Source organism: Ictidomys tridecemlineatus, chromosome 12 (assembly GCF_052094955.1).
Source record: "Ictidomys tridecemlineatus isolate mIctTri1 chromosome 12, mIctTri1.hap1, whole genome shotgun sequence".
NCBI classification, from domain to species: Eukaryota; Metazoa; Chordata; class Mammalia; order Rodentia; family Sciuridae; genus Ictidomys; species Ictidomys tridecemlineatus.
This window is the reverse complement of record NC_135488.1, coordinates 109,966,343-109,979,145: the sequence shown is the minus strand read 5'-3', so window position 1 is coordinate 109,979,145 and position 12,803 is coordinate 109,966,343. Positions and strand designations below refer to the sequence as shown.

Here is a 12,803-nt window from a genome sequence, read left to right as displayed (position 1 = left end):
GTGGGTGCAAATTCCATCCCAAGAAAAAAAGAGAAGAATTTTTCACTTGGTCAGAGTAGTATCATTAGAAGAAGCTGGCAGAAGTGAGGCTTCATTAAAAAAAAGTAAAAGCAACTCTTACCAGTCCTCTGAGTGCAGGGAGTAGCTGGTGGCAGATCTACCTGGGGACATGAGGACTGGGCTCTGCTGGCTAGGTTTGTTCTTCAGGTCAGAGGATGGGGGGAGGTAACAGCTGGGGGTGGGAGTGAAGGGGAGGCAGGGATGGGTGGGGAGGGGAGGATGGGTCCAGGAGGAGCAGGGAGGCAGAGCTGAGGAGCTGACTCTCCTCAGTCAACACTACAGACCACCAACAGCCCTCTGGGCCCTGGCTGGCCCTGGCCAAGCCCACTGGACTGTCTTAGTGTTAAAGGTGTCCACACTCACTCATCCCTTCAACTCAATAAACATTGGTGTCCTGAACTTACCAGGGCCCGCTGAGAGAATCGAATGGCACAAAGACTCTTTGCCAAATGCTGACTCTGGAGCCTGCAAAGCCCTTCAAGGAAAGAAATATGGTGGTCCAGGGAGCCATGGACAGACTTACAGTATGTGCCTGGCTCAGAGAAGCTCCAGGGCTTGGAGGAGACAGGGTCTGCTGGCTTCCCCGGGCTGAGAGTGACAGATCTAGGCCCTGAATGACAGGGAGGGAGAAGAGCAGCACCTGGCTTCCCACAGCGGGCCTGCAACACCTACGGCTTCTCATCTTTAAACCCACCCAGGCCCTGACACGTCCCTCCCTACTCATAGGGACCACGGCTATGAGTGCTGCAGTGTTTTACTTCTGATAAGTCCATTTTAAGAACAGCTCTACTGAGGTATAATTGACATACAAACTTAATATTTAATGTATTCAATCAAATGAGTTTGGGTGATGTGAACCCCCGTGATACAATCACCACAGTCAAGGTGATGTGTCCAAAACTTGCCCGAGGTTCCTTGTCCCCTTCCTTGTTCTTGCGATGAGATCCCTTGGCACGAGACTCGCCCTCTAGATAGCTTTACCGTGTACAGTATGAAACTTTGTGCCCATTCAACACTTTGTACCCATTCCACACTTTCCCTGTCCCCACCCCTCAGCCACTATTGTATTCTCTCTTTCTAAAGTATGACTACTTTAGATGCTTCATATAAGTGAAATAATTCAGTGTTTGTTCCTCTGTGACTAGCTTATCTCACTTGGCATATTTTCTAGGTTCATCCAGGTTGCTGCATCTTTTGGGATTTTTTAAATTTTTTAAGGCGAATAATAGTCCATTGTATGTGCTTAGCACATTTTTGCTATCCAACAGTCCATTGATGGGAATTTGGGTTATTTCCACACCTTGGCTATTGTGAAGAATGCTGTGATGAATGTGGAAGTGTAGACATCTCCCTGGAACCCTGATTTCAATTACGTGGCTGGATCATGTGGCAGTTCTAATATTGGTGGAACCTGTTTTCCATAGCTGACGTACCATTTTCCATTCCTGTCAACAGTGTACTGGGTTCTAATCTCACCTGGATGCCTCCAATATTTGTTATATTTTTAGTAACATCTAACCTATTAGCATGTGAGATGACATCAAATTGTAGTTTGGACATCCATTTGTCCGATAGTGAGCACCCTCACATACTTGTTGGCCGTTCTCGTATTTTCTTGGGAGAGACTTGGAGAGGTTAGGTGATCTGTGGAGGTGACAGCTCAGTGGCAGAGTGGACGCTCGAGCCCTATGGTTGACTCTTGCCTGAGCTGCTCTTCACTGCCCCATGAGGAAGGGTCTTCCGTATTGACCGGGAGCTGAGCTGAGGAAGGACATGGGAGGGAGGCTGGGGGGCCATGTGGGAGCAGCTGTGACTGAGAAGGCCTCAGGGGACTTTGCCAGAGATGCAACAGGAAATGGGGATTTCCAGTCCCCCCTGGAAAGGAAGGACTTAAGTAAAGAGTGGACTTGAGCAGTCCCTTGAGCCCTAAAGTTCCTCCCTGGCCTCACAGAAGACTCTGACTCTGAAACCGGAAGTTCCTGAAGGATGAGAGTCAGGAATTGTCTGATGAGAGTTGTACATAGGAAAAGAAAAGCGTGGGGGAGCTGGAGATGGTGTGCACGGACAGCTCAGGCCTCTCCCTGGTCTCCATTCCTGGCGATCTACTTCAGAGAACCCTGGGGGGGCAGCAATCACTCTAGTTGTGAAGACAGGAATACCAGGGCATGAGTTCTTCCAGCACATTCTCTTGTAGTTTGTGCAACCTTGGGCAAGCTGCTTAACAGTTCCCGGTGGCACGAGCCTGTAATCCCAGTGTCTCCAGAGACTGAAGCAGGAGGATTGCAAGTTTGAGGTCAGCATCAGCAATATACTGAGACCCTAAGCCATCTAGTGAGGCCCTGTTTCAAAATAAAAAAGGGCTAGGGATATAGTTGAGTGATAGAGTGCCCCTGTGTTCAATCCCCAGTACAAAAAAAAAAAGAATAGAAAAAAGAATAAAAGTTCTGGGCCTTAATTGTCTCATCTGTTACAAATAGAGGGGCTGGAAGGCAGAGGGGCCTGGGCTCTGCAGTCTGATTCACAATATTGTCACATAGGCACCATTTTTCATTGCATTACCACTCTGCACAGGCACTGCTCTAGGTGCTGGAGATATTGAAGGATTCATGAGTGCCGCAGTCTGGCTGGGCACAAAATAACCGAGCCGCCACACAGCCTTGTAGGTTCAAAACAGGAACTCCTTTATTCTCCGCACTCCCTCTAATACCAGGCATGCGGCCTTCCCCCCAATTCCCCCCCCCCCCCACCACACACACCAACTGGAATTCCCTCCTCCGGAAATCCCTCCACTGGCACTTCCCCAACCAATGGGAACTCTTCGGGAATCCCCTCGAGAACTCCAAAGTATCAGAACTCCAAAGTAGCAGGCTGAGGCGGACAGCAGGGGTCTAATATGCAATTGAATACACAGCTTAACATAACCATTATCATCTCAATGGCTTGCTGGCGTCACCTCTCAACCACTCAGTTCTGGCAAAAATGTCATTCCATCATTCCGACTCAGCTATGGCTCTCAGCACACGAGGTAACAAATGACATATATTCTTAACCAATCACCATCAGTTAAAAATGGTTACCTTTCCCAGAACATTGCAGGGCTTTAAACCATGAACATAGTAAGGCCCTTTCTAGGACATAGTAGGGCTTAATAAATGCATTTGGAGAGCTAGCCTCCAAGCCGACCCCTAATGAGCCTTACTTCTTGGTGTTTCTGTTTCTGGGTCGTTCCCTCTCCTAGCAAAACCAGGGATGGCCCCATCTGCTCAGTAGAAGAGGTGGAAGTGACGGTAGGTGACCTCTGAGCCTAGGTCACAGAAGCTTTGTCTCAGTCTCTGCTCATTTCTTCCTCTGAATGAGGAAGGCTGGCCACCATGCTGTGAGGACGCTCCAGCAGCTCCTGTGGAGACCCAGGTGAGACTAACTGAGGCTCCCAGCCAAGAGCCAGCGCCAGCTTGCACACTGTAGAGGGCCCCTCTGGAGCCTCCAGACAGCTACAGTTCACTCACTTCTGACCATCACTCCAGGGGACTTGAGCAGTCCCTTGAGCCCTAGAGTTCCTCCCAGGAGGAGGTACAAGACCTCCCCCAAAGTCCCAGCTCCCAGAAACTGCAAAAGAAAATGACTATCACTGATCCGAGTCACAAAATTTTGAGATGATTTGTATGTAACAACGGACACCCATCTTTGAATCCAACCTCCCCTCACCTAGAAGTCTCTCTCTCTGACTCCTCCTAGCTCCTTGGGCTATTTAACTTGCCAACCCCAGTTCTGGGGCCCACCTCCCTCCTTCCCAGCATTCCCGTCTCTCTGGATTTCCCTGCTGAGAACTCTGGGGGAAGTCCCACTTCTCCTCCCACCGCTGAGTCCCCTGGAGTTTGAGCAGTGTCCGTGAGAGCCACCTCTGTCACTCACAGCCGGGTTCTCCTGTCACTTGTCACTCTCCATTGCCCAGCAGCCCTCCCACCTCTGCGTCTCGGGCTTGTTGGCCTCCTCTGCGTCTTTCCACTGGTTTTTGAACCCATGTAGGTTTCAGATCTCACCAGTGGACCTGGCCAACTTGCTGACTAACCTGGAATCCCTCTGAGGCTCTCTGATGTGCTAGGATCCAACCTCAGCTCCTCCGCTTGGTGGCTAAGGAGCCAGGCCATCCAGCCTCTCCCCCACCCACCTCACCCTTCAGCGATTCCCATGTGCGGAATCTCAGTTGATAACTAGCTTCACATCATCTTGTGGTCTGGAGAAGTGGGAGACGATGATTGGAATGGCAGGGAATGTGGTTCCTTTCACCATGAAGGGCCTTTCGTGTCACATGGAAGAAAATTGGAAGTGGGGAGGCAATGGGGAGCCACCAAAGGCTTCAGAGCCAGCTACAGTGTGCAGAGATAAATAATGAGCATATCCAGGGTTTATTTCATTACGATGTGTTAGGAAACAGGTACTGAAACAGCCCCCTCTGAACTTATTTACACTAGCAAAGCTACCTCTTGGGGTCTTTGTTTTGTAGAGGTCAGGGAGAACACTGGCGGGCCCCCTCTGAGCTGTTGGGGCTGTTGCAGGAATCTGAGGCATGCTGGGTCATGTTGAAGGCTCTGCAGGAAATTCAGAACCACACCGGGTGGTCACAGACTCTGGTTCCTGGAGCGGCAGAGCTCAGTCCCCGCTCTGCTGCTCACTGAGGAGTGGGTCCCGGCACCTCAGTGCCTGCCTTAACATCACGATGGCTCCCCCGCCCCAGAGTGAAGGAGGTACTGTGTATAAAACCAGGGGACTGGAGCTGGAGGCAGTAAGTGCTACTTAACATCAATCCCCATACCAAAGTGACAGCTGGAGGCAGGAAAACCCCACACACATCTAAGAAAATTCCTTTAGGAAAAAAAAAAAAGAGAAGAGACAGGAGCATTGGAGAGGAAGAAAGGAATTAGTGCTGTCAACAGTGGGTCAGTTTGTCTTAAAACCTTTCAAATTGTGGAAAGGACTGAGCAATGTATTTCCTGGGGCAGGAGGTGATAGGTGGAGGGGGCTGTGCACCCCTGGCTGCCTGTGCAGGCGGCCCAGTGCATCTGCTCATTGCAGGGAGCATTTCTGAGCGGGTGCGCTGGTGCTGAGAAGCCCCATAGAGAGGTGAGCCAGTGGCCAGAGGCTGCAGCCCTGTTGAGAGCAGCCAGGGTGAGGCTGGGGAAGCAGGGCCAGGAAGTGCCCAGAGAGGCAGAGACACCTGCGGCGGCAGCGTGGGCGAGCCCTGGCCCATTATGCCCCAGTGAAAGAAGCCAGACACATAGACCACATAGAGTGCAATGTCCTTGATAGGAAATGTACAGAACAGGCAAATGCAGAGGGGTGGAAAGTGGGTTAGTGCTTATCTAGGGCTGGGTGGGGGGTGCGGAGGATGGGAATGACTTCTAATAGGTACAGGGATTCTTTTTAGGATGATAAAAATGGCCCCAAATTGACTACAGTGGGGAGTGCACAACTCTGAATATACTAAAGATCACTGGATTGTAATTGAATGGTGTGTGAATCATATCTCAACAAAGCTGCTACACACACGCACACACACTCAAAAGAGGTAGGAGATCCAAGATCCAAGAGAAATACAGACTCCATGGGCTTGCCTCGGAAACTCAGCAGGTTCAAGGGGAAAGCGCCAGAATATTCTCCAGTGCATCCTGCTCATTGTCCAAGACCCAGAGAGGCTGAGTTCCCTGCTTCAGTCCTGCTGCCACTTGGGCCAAGCAACAGACTCAGCTGCATGCAGGCATTTTGTGTAAGTCAGCTGAGAAGCAGGAGTGCTCCATTCACAACACACCCCTGCCCCGTGTTAGCTGCACTTTACATGCGACTTGTGTACATAGGGCCACAGGACTGCTAACTGGGAGAGATGATGTCCGAATTCCAGTTCAACTCTGTGGTTTTAAATCATTGAATCTCCTAAGAGTCAGGATTTTCAACATGGACCTCCCGGCACCCAGGCTAGGCTTTCTCCTGCTAACCTCCCTGGTGTGCAGAGTTGTCAGGGTCCCTCGAGGGCAGGTGGTAATGAAGCTGTAGGAAAGGCCTCTGGGCTTAGACGAAGGAGCCTGGCTGGGTAATTTTGAACATGATAAGAAGACAGGATTTCAGAGATACCTGGGTTGAATCTGCTTTTAAACATGTGGGGACATGAAGCCCAGGGGAGTGGGAAGGCTTTCCGGTGGTGCAGGATGCCACTTGAGTGGCTGAGAGGGAGTTAGGTCTCTGGACTCTCTATCCAGTGTCCCTTCCACGGCACCTGCAGCCTCCTAGGGCAAAGATGGGAGTAGGAAGGAAAGCAAGGGGCTGGCCATCCTGGGAGGGTTTGGGGCTCATGGGGCAACGGAAAATGGAGCTCTCGTTTGAGCAAAGTGCAGAGGACACAGGTCCAGGGGACCTGAGGGGGCAGCAGCATGTGGCCTTGGTAGTGCATGACACTGCTTCTAGATGGTTCTGCTTAGCCTTACCCAAGCCTTAGAGAAGGAGGGTGAGACGTTGTCACCGGTGGTCGTGGGCTTGAGTTGGTGGTCTGGGTTCTAGTTTTAGTTTTGTGTCTCTCTCACTGTGAAGCCCTGGGCCAGCTCTTTCTCAGCTCCGACATGTGTAAAATGGGAATAGGCAGCAGACCCGCCTTTCTGAGAGGTGAGGATTTGTGAGCCTGTGTCTGAAATCTACTGTCTTGTGACAGCATTCCACACTGTGGTGTGTGTGCCGCTGCTGCGCGCCTGGCACAGGAGAGCTTTCTAGCCTTCTAGGGGCAAGGCCCTGTGACTAAAGCCACCCTCCCCGCAGGGGAGGGCCAGCGTCTCCCAGGATAGAGAGCAGAAGTGCAACCTCCTGGAGAAGGATCCGCTACCATTCACCTGTCTGCCTCAGAGGGGCCCCATCAGGCCCCAGGGCGAGGAGCAGAGGCCACCAACATTATGCATCACTTAGTTCTCAGAATTCCTGGAGCCCTGATCGTTTCCAATTCAAATTCTTCCCCCACCCCATATGACAAGATGATTTTATTTATTCTGAGTTTCCCAAATCAATGAAAATATACAATCACTTTAACAGTAATTTCATTGATATAATGATCAGTAATTTCATTGATATAATAATCGTTAACCAAAACCAAAACTAAAACAAAGGAGCAGGGTTGGAAAAATACATGAAGAACGAGGAGGAGGAGGAGGAGGAGGAGGAGGAGGAGGAGGAGGAGGAGGAGGAGGAGGAGAGAAGAAGAAACCATAACATTAAAACACAAAAGAAAACAGAAAATTTACTCAGACTTGCTTTTTGGACACACTCTTAAAATTTCACTTACAGCGGTCAACAGCAAACACCTTTTTCAAGGAAATATGACTGAGTGGAGCTGCAGGTATCATGAGCTATTCCCTCATAAGAATTTTTTTTTCCATATTCTCTTTCCTTATAATTTCCCTAATTATGAAGGTTGGGTAAAAAAGAAACTGAAAAATACATCATCAGGTAGAAAATTTTCATTCCACACTGACTGACCGAACTTCCCGGAGTTCAAAGACTGAGGTTGGGACATCCTCAGTTATTTTAGACATTAGACTGGTGCTTCTGGTGCTTTCCACTTTATCTCTCAAAGTTCTGGGAGAACAAATATTTATGCATCATTCAGTCTTCATCATCTCCACAGCCATCATCCTTCCCATTCTTACTCTCTAAAACTAGATGGCCAAGAAGGCTCAGTGCTCTTAAGCAATGTGCCCGAGGTCATTTGGCCAGGACAGGCAGGGCCCTGGAGGGAGCCCCAGGTCTGGACAAGCCCAAATCCCATCCTCATTCCAAAGCTGCCCAGGGCAGGGGCTGCTGGAGGCCATATTTGCCCACAGTCTGATTTTGTTCAGAGCTGGCAGAGGGCCAGACCTCTGAGTTTACTGAAATGTTCTGAGAGTTATTGGGAGAAATGGAGCTTTGAACTTGCCTAATATAACACGGGCTGCTTCTCAGGATCATAAACATGTTTCTGAACCTAATTAAAGAGCCTCATGAAAAGGGCGAGGGCAGGACTGAGACATGACGGTCGGTCTACAGACTCCCCGTGGGCCAGGACGGCAGCTTGCTGTTCCCAGACTCAGGGAGGACCAGCCCTCGTGGGGGCCGAGAGTTAAGAGTTTTAGAAGGAAGAAAAGGCTCTTTTACAGTCCTGGCTGGGGACCCGGGGCCCGTACAGGGAGGGAATGGAGGAGGCGTAATTGGGGCTTGTAAAACATTTCCAGGCAAAATCACTTAATGTGTTTTGGAGAGTGAAAAGCCGCAGTGCACACGGTCCTGACGTTTGGGTGTCCTCTGCAGTCAGTAGGCTGGACGGAGGGCTCAGGGGGGCCGACCAGAGCTGACTGCCGCGGATGGCGGCAGGTGGACTTGGCTCGGGGCTCAGGGCCCTGGAGCAGCAGACACTTGGTTTTGGATTTTCGCTTGTCCCCTCACTGTGTAACCTTGGGCAGGTTATTTATCCTGCTGCACCTCAACATCCTCATGTGGAAAGTGGGGACAAAACTTTGCCCCCTTGTTGGTTTGTTGTAAGGGGTAAGAATTCAAAGTGCTCAGGACAACTCTGGGGTGCAGCCCTTCCTACTCTGCTGCTGGGAGAGGGTGTGGGCTGCTACCAGGTTAGAGCAGTGTCGCCTTTCCTCCGAAATGGGCCACCCCTGGGGAGAGTTGCTGGAGCCCTCATCAGGCCTCTGTGGGTTCCTTCTTCCACTTTTCTCCTGGCTCCTTTTACCGGGTACTGGTTAACCTTGTCCATTTCCCAATATCCCCCTGACCAATACAGATGGTGTTCTCACCCCAAAACTCTGACAGTGCCCCATCTCTCTTGGGATATTGTAGTTCAAACTTCTGGCCCTCTAGACCCAATTTAACGTGCCGAGCCATGTCCAGCCACATCCCCCTGTGGTTGTGATAGCATGCCAAATGCTTCCAGTTTCCCCTCCTTCTAGACAAATGGTAAATATTGCACTTCCTGGCTCCCCGGTGGTTGGCTGGGGCAAACAACTGGATTGGCCGGTGAATTGTGAGCAGCAGCAACAGGGTGGCTGGAGTTCTTTTTCCCTTTCCATACAACCGGAGCTATGGTCCAGACCAGGTGTTAACAAACGCTTCCTGTAAAGATGTTCAGCTTTGTGAGCGGCATAGTCTCCACGGCAGCTTCGGCTCTGCTGCTGGCGTGAGAAGGTAGTACACAATTGGAAAAGCAGGATTGCATTTCAATAACATTTTATTTTAAAAAGGAGGCAGTTTGGATTTGGCTCACAGGCCACAGTGTTCAGGTCCCTATCCTGGACCATGCTGGCCAATGGAACTTTCTGCAGGGCTGGAAATGTTCCTAATATCTGTGCTGCCCAGTGGTCACCGCTGGTCACTCCTGTGTCTGCTGGGTAGCCTTATGTAGAGGCTAGCATATTGGGCAGGCAGTTTTAGACAGTGACTGTCCATCAGCCAGCCAGGGTCCTGGAAGGAAGACAACACAGAGAGTCACAGCTGACCACAATGCACATGGAGCCTAATTTATGTATCATGAGCAACTGAGATTTGGGGGACATTTGGTGTTTGTCACTGTGGCATGGCATAGCCATTGCTGACCTTCATACCCTTCACTCCCACCTCCACACCCATCAAGCATTCCCTGCACACGCAGGCGCCAGGCTTTGCTCATGCTGTTCCCTCTGCTGGGACATACCCTCTATGTCCCTTGCACTGTCCCTTGTTTTGAGGGTAAATGCTACCTAATTGTTTAGAGTTCAGCTCAAATCTTACCATTTCATGGTGGTTTTCTTTTCTTGTTTTGGTACCAGGTATTGAACCCAGAGGTGCTTAACCACTGAGCCATATCCTCAGTCCTTTTTCACTTTTTTACTCAGGGTCTGGCTAAGTTTGTGAGATTGGCTTTGAACTTGCCATCCTTCTGTCTCAACCTCCCACTGGGATCATAGGCGTGCGTCACCGTGCCCGGCTCTTGGTGGTTTCCTACTAACCCTCCATACCATTTTCGTGCAACGAGAATCACCTGCATCTTCCTCAGGGACCTTTATGATTGTAATCTAATGTAATCATTTTTTTCCTTGTGTCTTCCTCCAGATCGTGAACTCTTGGAAGAGTCCTTATAGATCATACTTGGGTATCTCCTGGAGAACTTCAATAAGTGCTTGTTGAACTGATTGGATACTTCAGCTCCAGGCGGTGGGGGATCTCACATAGCCTTCTCTGGCACTGGATCAACTTTGGACCATTTCCCTACATCTTCTTTTCTTCCTGGCCAGGGCAATATACCCCAGGTTCTGAAATTCAGGCAATGAAGATGGTGGAGGAAGAGGAAAAAGTAGAAAAGAGAGATACTTATAAGTTTTATCATATTGTGGTTTAAAATATCAACTTGGTTATTTCTTAAAAATGGACTCCACTCTAAAGAGCAATTATGACTGTAAACGTAGATCCCAGGGCTCTTGGCATTAGTGTAACCAAACTGGAATGTGTTTGGAAGACTATGTAGCTCAAGGGCTTATTTTTGAAATTTCTTCTCGGTGGGTATAGTTTGTTAAAAATATTATTTTCTTCTTTCAATAATTTTTGTTCTACCTAACAAGCATTTTTTTTTTTTTGTAAAATATGGGGATATCATCATCAACATTCCGTACATGCATGCATCTCTTCGTGGTTACAAAATACTTTTTAACTATGTCACCTTGAGCTTCAAATCCCCTGAGGAAGAAGACAGAGGAATATTTATAGCATTTGGATCATGGAGAAACTATAGCACGGAGCAGGGAGATGATTTGCTTTCAAGCACAAGCAGGCTGGGACCCAAGTGGGTACCTGAATCAGAACCCCAAGCTCACAGGCCTGTGGTCTCGGTGCTCAGACACATGCTCCCAGCACAGCCTCATCTCCATGCCAGGAGATCAAGACGGACCGTCGGGTCCTGGCCTAGTATTGCAGTAGTCCTTACTCCCTATCCTTTCCTTCTTGAATAGCTTTAGTCAGAGAAATTTAGAGTAGGGGGTAGTTTTCTTGATTTCTTTTTTAAAAACAAGGCTCAGTTCATTAGCAGTCGGATACATAGAAATAATGAAACGATTTAAAGTCAGTGTGTGCATTTTTAAAAGTTCTCACAAGGGGAATAATGGACCTGAAATTCCTCTAGTACCAGAAAGGACATGTTTTATAAAACATCTGCCCATCAAAAGGACATTTTTACTTTTAATTTTTGTTCTCTCTGAGATACCACAGAAGGTTGCTGCAGATTCTTTCCGAGCAGCGAGGGACTAAACTGTGGTGATGGGACAATACCTGTGGCTGCCTCCCCGCTGGCTTGCTGTCCTCCTGTCCCTGAGACCCAGCCTTGGTGGTCTGCTCCCCGCCAAGAGGAAGAAGAAATGGGCAACTGCACCATCACACGGGATGGGCTGTGGCAGCATCTCATTTTGGGAACCAATAAATTCAAGATGGTAGAAATAGCAAAATATTGAATTTCTTTCAGTTTTAAGATGATTAATTTTCTCATGGGTAATCGGCCTCCTGAAAAATCTTTTATGACAACACAGTGAAAATCAGTCTATGAAAGATGGAAGAAACCCCTACTTAAATAATAAACAAACGAGACTGTTAGATATGAGTGGAGTTAGGTAAAACCTACACTTGTACATTAAAATTGGTGTAATATTAACTGGAGGATAGTGTGACTAAATATACTTCATGTGCCTGATAAGTATGTATGTTTTAAGAGGAATTTTAAGACTTATACCCATAAAGATATTTATGAAAATGTTTCCAGAAAGAGCAAAAAGCTGGAAATGATTGAAATGAGTTATAACAGGAGGACTAGTTACTAAGTTGAAATGTAGCTATTAAAAATAATAAAGGGAATCTATTCAGACCTTAGTCTTCAGACTAAAAATGTTAATGACAGAGGTGCATGCAATAGAATTATTGGAGCATATGCTGTGATTGAACTTATAAAAATATTGTCTTGCTGGGTGCAGTGGTGCATATCTCTAGTCTCAGTGGCTCTGGAGGCTGAGGCAGGGGAATCATGAGTTCAAAGCCAGCCTTAGCAACTTGGTGAGGCCCTAAGCAACTTAGTGAGACCCTGTCTCTAAATAAAATATAAAAAGGGGCTGGGGATGTGGCTCAGTGGTTAAGTGCCCCTGTGTTCAATTCCTAGTACCAGGAAAAAATTGTCTCCATGTGAACCAGGATGAGAAAAAGAAAATAGCATGTTGGAATGGAGGTAGGGGGGCAAAAAAAATACATATGTGTTTATTCGCATTTCCTGAAATTATTTATCAGTGTACAAAAGTAAGAAACCACTTTTGTTATGTATATTATGATCTTTGAATGAAATAATTTGAATATAAAATATGTTCAATCTGTGTCTTAGGATTTATTAAAGTAAATTGATAGCCAAAAAAAAGTGATAAAGATTCTCATACATTATATAAAGAACACAGAATAACAACAGGGAAATATATGCCTGCTACCTTAATGTATCAGATCTGAGTATTTGCTTCATGTTTCAAAAAGATGTAGAACATTACAGACACGATTAAAGCCCCTTGGGTCCAAAAAAATTTTGAAAATTTTGAAATTTAACGTCTTAATTATTTCTGCTTACACTATATTTTAATATTAGTCCTTTTCAGAAGGCAGAATCAATAGGTTTTGGCTTCTCGGCTTAGATCAGGGCTTTGTATGTACGTGGCTCAGTATGCAGATACTGA

The 12,803-nt window shown here is 47.8% G+C and overlaps 1 long non-coding RNA gene across 1 annotated transcript; it reads left to right on the top strand.

Moving 5' to 3' along the window:
• On the top strand, positions 1-11,546 carry LOC144369452 (uncharacterized). The gene is made up of 2 exons (XR_013429234.1): positions 1-194; positions 10,165-11,546. It is a non-coding gene; the product is annotated as an uncharacterized LOC144369452 (long non-coding RNA).
• The last annotated feature ends 1,257 nt before the right edge of the window (positions 11,547-12,803 follow it).